This window comes from Bos grunniens, chromosome 7 (assembly GCF_055505025.1).
Source record: "Bos grunniens cultivar Pamir isolate PY7600 chromosome 7, Bosgru_T2T1.0, whole genome shotgun sequence".
Taxonomy (NCBI): domain Eukaryota; kingdom Metazoa; phylum Chordata; class Mammalia; order Artiodactyla; family Bovidae; genus Bos; species Bos grunniens.
This window is the reverse complement of record NC_141171.1, coordinates 83,743,853-83,758,514: the sequence shown is the minus strand read 5'-3', so window position 1 is coordinate 83,758,514 and position 14,662 is coordinate 83,743,853. Positions and strand designations below refer to the sequence as shown.

Here is a 14,662-nt window from a genome sequence, read left to right as displayed (position 1 = left end):
TCTTGCCTAGAGAGGGGCCCTTGTGGTCTTGAAAGCAAGAAGACCCATCCGGATAATTCAGACACTGAGGGTGTGGGTTCGCTCTGGGGCAGACCCAAGAACTAGATTGGGCCCAAGAGTCTGGGGCCACCCTCATGCCATTTCAAGTGAAAGTCAAACTGACTTGATTTCTCTGGAGTCTTTATAAGAATTCCCACCAACACTTGCCCTGCCCTGAGGCCAGGATAAATGTGGGCTGAGTGCAGGACGCTGAGGCAATGAGAGTCAGGTCACGTAGCAGCCTGAGAGCTGCCATAAACCAGCACAGAACATCAGGAATTCCACTTGCCTGATGCCCTCTCCCCTCACCTCCAGTTTCAGGATACATTTGGTGCTCAGAGGACTCATAAGAGCAGAAGACTTCAGATCCCTTCATGTGTATCTGATCTACCTAACGCTCTTTTAGGTTCTCACCCCAAATTTCTGCTAGGACCAGGGTCTGTCATAGTTCAAGCAAAGCGGCCACTCCTAGTCTCTTCACAAAGCTCCTAGCAGACCCTTACTGCTGGATTGGACCCAGCCTTCTGTCTTCCTTGCATACTATACGTTGGACCTTTTTTTTTTTTTGGTCTCTGCACAGACCCCCTTCAAACAATGGGTATTTCAACACTAACCTGGATACATCTCAAATCTGTACACTTCTTGAAGGTTGGCTATTTTTGTAGTGGTTCTGTCCGGGGGTTAATTTGCCCCTCTTACTCTTACCCTGAGCTCATTGCCCCTAGATTCATCCTCCTAACTCAGAGCTCCCTGAAAAGCTGATGGCCAGGGAAGCACTATTTAGAATGCTTCATTGGAAACATACTTTGGCTGAGAGTTCCTGACGACTCACCCCTAAACCAGCTCCCAAACACTCACCCAAGTCATCTCAGACACAACTATAACCCGATGGCTTCTATACAAAAACAGAAAGCAGGAACATAGCCACAGATCCAACTGGACAAATGCCACCTGAAGGGAAATATCACCAGCTCATTCCATGCCTCTAATTGTAAGAGTCAAAGAAATACTAGAATTCTATATACTTATAGGAACATACGTCTTTATTTTTTTTAAAGTGTATGACAAAAGGAATTCTTGTTCTCCTTGAGTTTTCTGATTCAGGTTCTAGAAGCTGACAGAGCATGAGAAACACTCCTTTCCAGTCCCGCTCCACTGCTTCCAAAAGGTCATAAGAGAAGGAGCAAAGCCAAAAAATGTAGAAGAAGCACTGCATTTTTTAGAACTGTCAGATGGTGTGATTGATGGTACAGCTAACTCAGTATGTTGAAACAGTAAATAAATAAGGCCCAGGTGCCTTAAGTTAATATAGCTCCCAAGGGTGCCTTGGTTTCAAGGGCATGGTTTATGCCCTGCAGAATCTCACTCGATTAAATAATAAAGTAGCAGAAAGCAGGCTCTGAATCAAAGAGTTCCTGCTGAGTGCTCACACTCCACTTTGTGCTGAGGGATACAGACACCAGTTTCCCTATCTTCAAGGGGCCTGCAGTCTAGGTGCTGAAGAAAGACTCATTCCACAGAGGAACATAGCAGAGGACTAAGCAATGTGTGATTAAGTGCTACACTTTTTCTCAGGCAATGGAAGGCTGGACTTCCTAGAAAAGATTTAAAAGAGAGTCATGTGCTAGACCCCAGAGGGCAGGAATAGGGACAGGTCAAGAGAGAGAAACAGAATGAAACCTCTTGGGGGTAGAACAGACATGGTCTGTTCTTGGGCTGTGCAGATGCCCTTTGGATGAACTGATGAGACAGGCATCTGTGCTGTGTCACTAATTTCAAAAACATCCCTTTCAGGTTAAACAAAACAGAGGGAAGAGCATGAGGATCTAATGAATTGATATAAATGCAAAAAAGATCTGATTCCATTTCCTTTGTCCTTTCATAATATATCCATGACAGTTGCTTCAGAAATTATACTATAGTGATAAGCATCAAGCTGAGACTGGGATTTTGTGTGTGTGCACACCACAGCTTGTGGGATTTTAGTTCCAGAGATCAACCAGGGATCGAACCTGGGCCCTCAGCAGTGAGAGTACAAAGGCCTAACTGCTGGACTGCCAGAGAATTCCTGAGGGTGGAATTTTGAAAGAAAGAAAGATTTTCTGCAGCCATTATTTTATGATTTTTTTTTTTTTTTTTTTTTGTCTATACTGAGGGCTTCGCTGGTAGCTCAGCTGTTAAAGAACCCGCCTGCAATGCAGGAAACCCCGGTTCAATTCCTGGGTCAGAAGATCTGCTGTAGAAGGGATAGGCAATCCACTCCAGTATTCTTGGGCTTCCCTGGTGGCTCAGTTGGTAAAGAATCCGCCTGCAGTGCTATTATTGAACATAAAGCTTTTCTGATGTTGACCATGTTTCCTTAAATCCTTTACTTCCAACTATCAAATTTTCAGCCTGAGATTCCAACTCAATACCCTTTTTTTTTTTTTCCCCTGTATAGAACTGGTAAAGAGTCCAACTGGCTAAAAGTATAATATCAGGATCATATAGGATTAAGAAAAAGAAATAAACCAAAAGAGGAGAAGGAAAGCAGTTCTATGTAATAAGTTGCCTGTAATATTTAAAACAGAAAATTTAGTCTGTGGGTCTCTGTATGCTACTAACAAGACAGAGTATCTTAGTAAGAGGGAAATAATAGTAAGACAATTTTGAAAAAATGAGATGCAAAAACACTTTGTGAATATATTTTGAACATAGATATTATCTTAGCATTTAATCTTTTTTATATATATAGGACTGCGTTTTCCTAGGGAATGAATAATGTCCAAATGTACTCTTTTTCTTCTCATTAAAATGGATTTTTTTTTCCTCTTGCAGAAAAGCTTTATGCCTGTAAAAATGTTAGGCAAAATTTGAAATTAATGAATAAAGAATGTATATGACTTTGGAACAGTCCTTGGGTAGCAGAGGCCATCTGGCTGTGTAATTCACAAGCCACCTGAGGTGTGTTCTGTCAGTACGCTGTTCATGGGATTTGTACTTATTGATAAAGATCACACAGAAATTAGCAGCCTTCTGCTCAGAATGCAAGGTCCCCATACCTAATACCACTTATTGAAAAAGTAAATGGGAACTACTTCCCTTGTTTTATAACAAGCTATTTTTCATTGAACTCCAATTTGAGCTGCTCCTCAGGCAGCACCTGTGAACGAAGACACCAGTAGCTATGTCCTGAGTGCTCCCACAATGGATGACCTGCCAGGATGCCACCCCCAAGTACCACAGGAGAGACGGATAAGTCTTCTCCCTCCTGAAATAGAGCAGTTCTGCATCCAGACCAGTTCCCCAAAATTCAAAAGGAAAATTCTGAACAGGGACTTTCCTGGTACTGGCTAAGACTCCCACTCCTAGTGCAGAAGGCCCAGGTTCGATCCCTGGCCAGGGAACTAGATCCCACACACTGCAGCTAAAAGTGCCGTGTGCCACACCTAAGCCCTGTCACACCCAAAGAAGTAAACACATATTTTTTTTAAAAAAATTCTAAACAGCAAGATACTTTTTTTTTTTTTAGAAGTCTAAAAAGTATATGGAAGCAAGTACAGAGTGCCCCCGTCACACAGACCCACGAACTACTCTCAGGAAGACAGCCAATGAGAACTTCCTAGTTTTCACAAAGGGCTACTTCAGCCCCTCGGGTCTGTAGGTACAAGGAGAGAGAAAGGGTTGACAGCCCTAGTCTAGCCTTGGGCACTCACTTCTCACCTCCAGGAAGTCACCTAACTGGGCTCAGAGTCCACATTCGTAAATTAGGACAATGCTTCCACATGTCCAGGTTGCTCTGACAGTTATGAATAATATATTTATTTGTAATATAACGTACTCAAAAAAGTCCCCAAAATTATAGCTATTATTGTTATCTTAGCAATTATTATAGTTACCTCTACCACTTTTATAACTGACCCAATATAGAGAAGTTAGCAGACAAGATTTGCTTTGGTTTCAAAACCAACCACCCTATAAGCTTTGGAAGCAAGGATATCCTGTCTTGCCACATTAACCTCTTTTTTTTTTTTTTCTTTTTTGCAACTAGTACTACTCTTTCCTGGCACAGAGCATATTTTTCTTTTTATGGAAGTGAAATGCAATATTATAAAGATGCTTTTAATCAGAAACAGGCCACCTAAGCAAGAAACGTCTCCTCAATAGGAAATAAAATGCTCTGGCTCCATCGTTTCGCCACAAGGCGGGCAACATGCCGGGAAATGCTTTTGCCCACTTTCAGTCATTGTCTAATCAATTTTTATTCTCTTCATCGTCACATGTAATGGGGCTGGAAATGGCTAAATAAAGTGAAAGATGTTTTGAATTGCATTACTAAGTGATAGCTGCATTATTTTATAAATGAATAGTGCTACCCGCATTCATAGAATTTATGAATCAAAGTGTCATTTGGGGGAAAACATCAGTGTCAGATTTTGCATTTAAACGTCTGCATTAGCTGTCAGCTGTGTAAAGTCCCATAAAGACAAACAGCTCCCAAGTAGGCACACAGATGAGGGTATTCACAGCCCATGTTTGCAAGTAGACATGATACTGTAATCAGGAAGTTTTCTGTAGTCCACTGCTTTGCAGCTTTATCTAAAAGTTCCAAATCTCTTTTCTGAAAGCAGCCACATTTACACAATCCGTACTAATTAGCAGGATCTTTTAAGCGTTCAGAATTTCCTTTCATTCTACTTCTACACGAAATGCTTCCTCTAATTATTATTATTTACTTTTGGAGCAAGTTCTAAACATAAAATTTAATGAACTATATAAGACACTATAGCACATAATAAGTCTGTATTTATATTGCAAATTCTAGATCTCTATTTCTGTGCTACTGAAACATCCCAAATTAGTGAATACTTATTAAGTATTCTTGTCTGGTATGTGAGAGTAACGGCAACAGTGGTGATATGTGTGTGAGTGGTGGGTATGTGTATGTGGGGTGTGTGTGTACACGAATATGTTTTCAACCTGTAAAAGTCAGGGAAGAAAAGAAGGAAGGGAAGAGAAGAGAATGGGAGAAATCTTATGCCATCAAAAGTTAGAAGTATAAGTTTAGTGTTGTTATTGTTGTTCAGTTGCTAAGTTCTGTCCAACTCTTAAAGACTCCATGAACTGCCAGCATGCCAGGCTTCCCTGTCCTTCACTATCTCCTAGAGTTTGCTCAGATCCATGCCCAATGAGTCGGTGATGCTATCTAACCATGTCATCCTTTGCCACCCCCTTCTTCTTTTGCCTTCAGTTTTCCCCAACATCCAATGAGTCATCTCTTTTCCAATGAGTCATCTCTTCACATCAGGTGGCCAAACTACTGGAGCTTCAGTATCAGTCCTTTCAGTGAATATTCAGGGTTAAAAGTTATCAAATAAAGCATGATTTAATGAAACCTCCAATCCCCTGGAGAAGGGAAAGGCTACCCACTCCAGTATCCTGGAGAATTCCATGGACCATATAGTCCATGGGGTCGCAAAGAGTCAGACGTGACCGAGCGACTTTCAATTTTTTTCTTTTTTAATCAAACCTCAAAACGCGCTGTATCTTTAAATACATACTTTCCTTCTCATTCCTTTATTCCACTCCTACTATGAAGCTGAGCATATTGTTGAGTGTGAACACACTGAGCCAGGACCAAGACATATCTGGTCCTGGCTTTCAAAGAATGAGTCCAGGGCTGAGACTGAAGAGCTACACATAAACAAATCAACACACACACTCTAGAGTTATAAAGGGTTACATGTTTTAATAGAACTGTGTCCACAGTTACTCTGCAGATGAAGGGAGAGACCCTTCACCCACCTAGTAGAGGGACAGGCTGTGTCAGAAAAATGCAGCACAGATACAGATTCCCAGAGGATGATGATGTTATATCTAAGGATGGATGAGAACCAAGGGTGTTTTGAGGAGAGGAAGCAACACATGCTGAAGGAATTCTGTAAGGGGTAGTAAGACTCTAAAAAACTTTGGGTATTGTCGATGGCTTATCTGGAATATAAAGGCATGACAAGAGGCGACTGTGAAAACAGGGAAATGACCCGTGGAAACAAACAGCAACAACAAAAGGAACATTCCAGAGGTAGAAACAAGTCTAAGGAAAGAAAGATCATGGCATTCAGTCCCATCACTTCATGGGAAATAGATAGGGAAACAGTGGAAACAGTGTCAGACTTTATTTTTCTGGGCTCCAAAATCACTGCAGATGGTGACTGCAGCCATGAAATTAAAAGATGCTTACTCCTAGGAAGGAAAGTTATGACCAACCTAGACAGCATATTAAAAAGAAGAGACATTACTTTGCCAACAAAGGTCCATCTAGTCAAGGCTATAGTTTTTCCAGTATCATGTATGGCTGTGAGAGTTGTACTATAAAGAAAGCTGAGTGCCAAAGAATTGATGCTTTTGAACTGTGGTGTTGGAGAAGACTCTTGAGAGTCCCTTGAACTGCAAGGAGATCTGGCCAGTCCATCTTAAAGGAGATCAGTCCTGAGTGTTCATTGGAAGGACTGATGCTGAAGCTGAAACTCCAAAACTTTGGCCACCTGATGCAAAGAACTGACTCATTTGAAAAGATCCTGATGCTGGGAAAGATTGAAGGCAAGAGGAGAAGGGGACGAGATGGTTGCAAGACATCACCGACTTAATGGACATGAGTTTGAGTGAACTCTGGGAGTTGGTGATGGACAGGGAGGCCTGGCGTGCTGCAGTCCATGGGGTCGCAAAGAGTCGGACATGACTGAGCGACTGAACTGAACTGAAGGAAAGAAAAATAATGGGTTGCAAAGTGTGATCATACCATGAGCCTTTGAAGAGCTTCAGTGGTAAGGCGAACCAGAGTGACACAGTGAGAAGCTGTAGCTGTGAAGCAGATAGAGGTGAATGAGTAAAAGCAGCAGATGTGGAAGCCTGGAGGTGGTGGGATAAGGGCAGAAAAGAGTGCTCACCCCATGTGTAAGACGATCTAAGTCTGTTGTTGCTAGATTTGAATATAGTTCCAATTATTGTCTGGTCTCTGGAAAAGCAAGAAATCCATACATTTATGTGCACTCTATCGGTTAGCAACTTATTTATTTTTTTTTGTAAATTCACACCTAAATAAGAGATACTTGTGAGCCAAGTCTGACCCATTGTTTTCCATTTGATGTCCTCTGATCTCACACAGTTCTGTATACACAGGACAATGCCAGTAGACATTGTGCTGAGAGTTTTAGTCATATGAAACATGATTTGGGGCAGAAGATAAAGAAGATTCAGTTTGTGAAATCCTGTACCTGATTCGACTATGCATACATGACATATGTTTGGGCATAACTGGATACCAGCAACCAAATTCAGAATATTTTGGAGAGAAATTATAAGATTAATCAAATTAAGATATTTCCAACTTGATTACTTTTTATGATTTTTTAGGATTATAACTTAGAGGGCTATACTTAATGGTAAGTTAATGTTTGATGCCAAAGAAGTAAAATGCTATTTCACTAATGTTCATGGTCTGGCAGTGGTTAGTTTTCTTTCAGATGTGTATCCTTGCTGGAGAAGACTGAGCTGTTGCTCCTGTCCATGGGCACTGGTCTCTGACTGCCCACCTGCACTTAACATAGTTAGAGCACTTCTCTATTGCAGTTTCAAGTTCTCAGAAGCCTGATCCTGGTGACACTGGCCTTGACTGAGCTTGTCTACCAAATAATGATGTAATCGATCTGTTTTATTTTTAAAGGGAACTCAAATGTTTAAAATTCAGAGTTGTAGACATATCTTGATGGGCAATTGGCACTGTTCTTCAAAGACAATAGGTAAGTTGAGCAAAGCCTTGTGAACCTTCTGTGTATGAAGAAAGATTTGTAGAAGACAGTGCATAATCAGGCAAAATGGTGCAGTAGGTACCCCAGAGGAGTATAAATATGGGTGGAATCTCATTTCATTGTTTTTTGATTTTAATCTTTTTTGTACTTTCAAGAATGCATATTATTCAGGAATGTATACAGTGAGTATACATTACTTGTGTTCAAAATAAGCAGGTGGATTCTTTACCAGCTGAGCCACAAGGGAAGCCCAAGAATACTGGAGTGGGTAGCCTATCCCTTCTCCAGCAAATCTTCCTGACCCAGGAATTGAACTGGGGTCTCCTGCATTGCAGGCGGATTCTTTACCAACTGAGCTATGAGGGAAGCCCCCAAAGAGAAGAAATGGTTCGTCAAATAAATACTGGCTTAATGTATGAAAATGGAAAAAAGGATATTTGATGATCATCACTCATTGAGGAAAGTAAGAAAAGAGAAATGTAAAATATTTGTTCTCTATCCTTAAAGAGAAAAATAGATTAAAATGTGTTAAAATCTACTCAAATATGGTTTAGTTTGCTATCTTTGATGTTTCTTTTCAGCTACTATATAGTGAATAACTGTAAAACTTAAAAATGAAAGGAACTTGTCTTCTTGTTTTTCATGGGGGCTGGGGTAGTGGGGGAAGTTACCCAAGATGTGACTTCAGTTTCAGTCAAAATTAAAACAAAACCTAGGGAAGGGAAAGGAAGGTAAAGGGCAAATATTTGATAACAGAATGATATATTAGTCTTGAACTTGAGCTACAGCAACTGTGAGCATGTGTACTGATATAAACATTTCAGGGCATCTGGAAGTATTAATAATAATGTTTTATTAAAAGCCAAATCAATGAAATTGCTTTGATGCTCAACACAGTAGCAGCAACAATAACAAGGATGAAAGACTAAGTAACCAAAATTATGTCATAATCAGCAAATCTAAAAAATTAGGAAAACTAGAAATCAACAAAATTATTTCTTTGGGATATTTTCTTATTAACACTTTAATGTTCTTCTTAGAAGGTGAATGGATCATTAAGGCTAAAGAGAAGTTTGTTAAGAAACGCAAAGGACTGAGAATAAAACTTGATTTCTTTTTTCTTTTTAACTCGATTTCTTTAGAAACTGAAAATGATGCTTCCGACGCTCCCACCAGCTAAATAGGTCCTATGTGTGCCTAATGCAGAGATAAACAATGCTAAGCATGTTACCACTTCTGTGTTCCTAATGCAATTACTATAACTCTCCAGGGAGAAAATAAGATACTGTGCCAAAGCCCCTGATACCTAAAACTGAACATTAAATCGAGTCAGATCTTCTCAACTGCCTACACTACACTTTAAGAAGTATAACATTTGGGACAATAGGGTAACATCAAAGGCAGTTTTGACACTCCAGGGCATGGTACACCAACAGGCAGGAAGAATTAAGGGAACAGTTTAAACAATTCAAGAATCTGGCTCATTAATAAAAATTTGTGCTAGAATAACAAACAGAAATGTGTACATTTTTGTCAGCAGGTCCTTCGCTCTGATCATGTACAGGTAATAAACCATACCTATCATTTCTCTTTTCCCTCACATTAGCAACATATCCTTATATACAACAGCATCATTTGCCCATGTAATTAATATGTTCTTCACCCTGTCTTCCAGCTCACTAATGATTTTTTTAAGAATTTTAAATTAACAGGATTAGACAAAGCATCACACCCAGTTACACAGCATATGGTGGGCTCTCTCAAGTGCTGTTTAGTATTATTATATTTTTACTCAGATATAGGATATAGACCCAGCCACATTGCTGCATGAATCTCAAAGGTCAGGTAATCCATATCTCTCATTTTAACTGATGAGGGAGTAAAGGCCAAGCAAGGTTCAGTGATCTTTAAAAGATCATTTATTGCTCCCAATACTTATGCAGAATCTGAGACTGGCCATTAACCATTTCTTCTGTAGATATATTTGCAATCTGAAGGGAGTAAAGCTATATGCAGGCAAAATTGAGGGGAGGAATATTATGTGCAATAAAATTTTCAAAATCCTTCACACTAATGAGTCAAAAATAATGGAATCCATGATTTGGAAACTTAAAAGACTGCGTTTTACTTAAGAATTTGCACAGTCAGAAGCTCTTAAAGCCAGTAAGACAAGAGAGAAGGCTGTGGACTGTATCTAACTATAAAGACTGTGCCCCTTTCAAAGTGACTTTAATTCCAAAAGTTAAAAAAAAAGTTCAGAAAACCTCTGTAAGTTCCAAATCAATTTCAGCCAGAGGCCATCAATTTGTGGTACTTTAAATCTCACAGGACAGATTGAATTATCATTTATTACTAAATAAAGGAGATACTAATTTCATTTTGAAAACAGACAGAAGGAAAACACAACAGGCGTGAGATGTTCATCTCACGCCATACACAAAAGTAATTCCAAATATTTTAAGCATAAAAGCATTTAAGTCAATAGCATGCAGGAAGTTTATGCTTTGATGAACTCCCTCTGACCTGAACACATAGGAATAAAATATAGAAAGGAAAAACAAAAATGGGATAGTAGGATCAAAGTAAAATAGAGTTTTTCTTGAGTCAGAAACAGAAGGAAAAAACAAAACAAAACAAAACTCAAGACACTGAATGGGATCAGTTCTGATGACACTGGTCATCAGAACCCTGTGTCCAAGAGTAGGCAGAAACAGCCGAAGTTCAGCTCCTGGGAGTGGGTAGCCAAACTCTAAGTGAGTCAGTGAGTCAGTTCAGGTGAGTCAGTGACCACTGCTTAAAGCAGCAGACAGGAAAGGCATTTCTCTCCCATAAAACACACTTAAAAATAACAACAACACAAAACTACTCTCAATCATTTCCTCCAGTTACTGTTTTCATGGAGCAGCTAACTTAGGAAGGCAATGAACACAGATATAGTTAGGATCAAGTATTAAATCAAGAGACCTGTAAAACTGTTTTTTTTCTATATCTTCCAATATAACTTCAGGGAAGAAGCTTTAAAAAATAATCTTAACACTTAATTCTGGACTCTAAGAATAGGTAGAAGTAACCTTAAAACCATGAGACAAAGACAGAAAATAAAGTATATAGGACATATCAAAAAATTTCAAATGTTATTATACAGACTTTTTCTACATTAGAGTAAACATATCTGAAAATACACATGTGCATGCACACACACACACACCTTAAAATGCACTCCTAAGTGGCTGATAGAATAATGAGGAAATTACAATGGAAATAAGACACTTAGAAGCAAATGGCATGGAAGTACTACAAAGAAAAATGTATGAATTGATTTCTTTGAAAAGGAAAGTATTTTGAAACTGATTTTTCTAAGAAGTTAAATGAGTTAAGCATTTAACTCAATGCTTCAATTGAGTAAAAGTAAATTTACTTTTACAATTTCAGTTGAGGAAAAGTAAAACAAAATAAAGAAGAAAGTTGAAGCAAGAAAATAATAAAGCTAGGAAGTGGTATTAGTGAAATAAAAAAACAAAGAAATTAAAAAATGATCAGTGAAATCGAAACATGATTTGCCAAAAAAAAAAAAACAGTAGAATAGAAATAAGACTAATCAACAAAATAAATAAAACACAAATACTACTAGGAATGAAAAAGACAGATCTACACTTATAAAGTACATTTTAAAACCAAATCAAATTTAGGGACCAATCTGACAAAAATATAAATACCAAAACCTTAAATAATATATTATCTAAATGAATAAAGTTGTGTATCAAATAATACATCATGACCTAATTCTGTTTATCTTGGGAATACAAGAAGAGTCCAGTGATAGAAAACTATCAAGTATCACACTAACGAACAGGTGACAGACTAAAACCACATCATAATAGATGCGGAAAGAAAGCATTTCATAAAATTCAACATTTATGATTTTTTAAAAATACATTTAAAAAACAAGTGAAGTTAATCCCTCTCTTGTGCTGTAAATCTTAGCCAACGCAATATATTGGAAATGAAGACACAAAATTATACGTATTGGCTACCTAAGAGATTATTGTGGGATTTTCACTAACAGGAAATTTAACTGTGCAGGATACAAAGTCAACATCAAAATTACAGTTCCCGCACACCAACAAAAATCCATTAAAAATGTAACAGAAAAAATTTTCAGTTACAGAAAACAACAGCAATGACAAAAACACCATGAAGCCGGGAATAGATCTAAGATAGAAAGACTTGAGAAGGAATAACACTTGAATGAAGAACATAAAAACAGACTTGAATAAGTAAAGCAATATTCATGGATGCAAAGGCTTAACATTGCAAAGATGTTAATTCTCCCATTATTTTGTTTAAATATATACCCACAACTATCATTTGAGTTTTATGAGGATGATCAGAAGCCAGTCTTTTTCTTTCTTTTTAAAGTAAACTCAACAAGCAAGTCTTTATCAGCCAAATTTTATCAGATTGTCTTATATTTACTTCCAGAGTCCCAATCTGATTTATTTGTTTCTATTGGTTTCCGACTATGACAGCTCGATCACAGTTCTAACTGTGGTATCCATGCCACTTGGTTCTTGGGATTTTCAACTGTGACCCTTAGTAACTGGCTTTGGCCAGTCCTGAACTCTGGTCTTACCTCCAAGCCTAAATCATTACCCAATTAGGGACCAATCCCAGAAGCACTGCTGGTCCGTAGTTGCCTAATCCTGTTCCACCAAACAGTACATGACCACAGCCACTAAGAATAACTTTGTACAACTTTTCTGTTTTTACATCCAAACACTTTAGGAAAAAAATTTTCATGCACAAATGCTTCAGTTCCTTACTAATGTTTGTCTCATAATGGGTGTGCCACCATTCCTGATGTTCTACCCCTGGAAATGGGATTTTCAGGCCAAAATGATGACTCACTGGGGCACCATTTCTAGAAATCTAGTCACTTCTACCTAGGAGATTGGCCACTCTCAGGAAGTCATGAATAAGTTACCAAAAGGGAAGCTAGAGCTTTGAATGAATTGAAGAATTGTGAGATTTTGATGAATCAAAGCTTTTTTTTTTTTTTTTTTTTGCCCAGAGAAAAATAACCTAGGGTGCTTTTCAACACGTGAAACTCTGGTTCCTTCAGAACGAAAAAGCAACAGTACAAACTGTTTTTAAGATTTTTTATGAGAAGACACCTGGATAATGATTGCAATGTATTCTTGAAATACATAGATGGTACATATGAAACTATAATTTTTGTGCAAAACACTTTAATTTTTAAAAAAAAGTAAATAGCTCTAATAATGTGTTTACTTAGAGCTTCACACTGACTTATTTTTTGGTACTACTGTATCATATGGGGGGAAAATCAAATATTGAATAGCACTTTCTTTAAAAGAACTATTTGAAAAGAATCTTAAAGTACTCTGTCTCTGAGCCCAAGGAAAACAATAAAATGAGATGCAGTTCTATGAGTTACTAGAGAGTTAAAATTTTCATTTTTGTATAATAAAAAAGAAGACAGATGGTAAAAGCAAGCAGATCTTGTGGCTCTCTATGTGAGGAAAGAGGACACTGGCTCATGCCTGAAGAGCACTATTGGCCACACTGGTGGCTTGTCCCCACGTTGTCGTTGCCCATTTTTCTCCAGAACCAATCTCCCTGCTTTCACTTCCAACCTACCAGAACTTGCCTGCGTTGGGTCTCATAACCTCAGCACTTCCCAACGTTTCAGATATTTAATAACAACAGATCAAGGACATTATGTTTTTGCAGTGCACCGTTGCTTCTATTTCTGTCACCATGTCAACTTCATGGGCAATCAAACACATCAAGATTATCTTCATGCATCCTTCCTACCTTTTAAAGATAACTGTGTAGTCTTCCATGTGTTTCTGAATTCCTTGTTTTCAGTTACTTTAGCATGAGTTTGTTCATATCACCATCCGCAGCCATGATTTGCTGAATAGGACCAACCCTCTGTCACCTTTGATCACCTAATTGTTGCATGTGGTAAAGACGATCCAGAACACAGTGGTCTGAACTCCCCAAATCCTTGGAACACTTTTATTTATTAGTACTCACTGAGAGTTGGAGGAACTATAATTTGTATACCTGTGGCTGATTCATGTTGAGGTTTGGCAGAAAACAACAAAATTTTGTAAAGCAATTATCCTTCAATTAAAAAATAAATAAATCAAATAATAATAAAATGCTTTGTAAATGAAAAAAAGAAAAGGATTGGAAGAATCATACAATGATTATGGTTAGTTTTATGTGTGTGTCTGGCTGGGCCCAAGATGGTTTCTAGGGTCTTTGTCCATTTTCCTACAAACTCAATGGGATATATACTCCAGGAGAGTCTTCTTCCAAGTTATCAGAATTTGCCAGTTTTGAGTCCCATTCCTAGATATTCAGTTAAACATTATTTATGGGTACACTTTCAGTGTGCTTCTGGATGAGATGAGATTTTTTTTTTTTTCAAATAAAGTTTTAACTTCAAAATGTAAAACTTTATTACATTTCTAATGAGGTCCTTTTCATGATATATTTAGGACCAAGTACATCATAGTGAAGTCCTTCGATTAATCTGGTTTCCATTCTCACTCAATAGATTGACCCTTGTCTCCCTTCCCCATTCCAGTTTGAGGTCCTTGGTGTAACAAGGAAAGTGATAGTAGCTGGAGAGATGGGTGGTGGTGGTTTAGTTGTTAACTCAGGTCCGACTCTTGCGACCCCGTGAACTGTAGCCCACCAGGCTCCTCTATCCATGGGATCCTCTAGGCAAGACTACCGGAGTGGGTTGCGATTTTCTTCTCCAGGGGATCTTCCTGACCCAGGGATCAAACCCTTGTCTT

General features: G+C 38.4%; 1 long non-coding RNA gene across 9 annotated transcripts in view; it reads right to left on the bottom strand.

Moving 5' to 3' along the window:
• The window catches only part of LOC147369907 (uncharacterized), a 230,195-nt gene that overhangs the window by 145,506 nt on the left and 70,027 nt on the right, over nt 1-14,662 (bottom strand). The gene's annotated exons all lie outside the window — the stretch shown is intronic.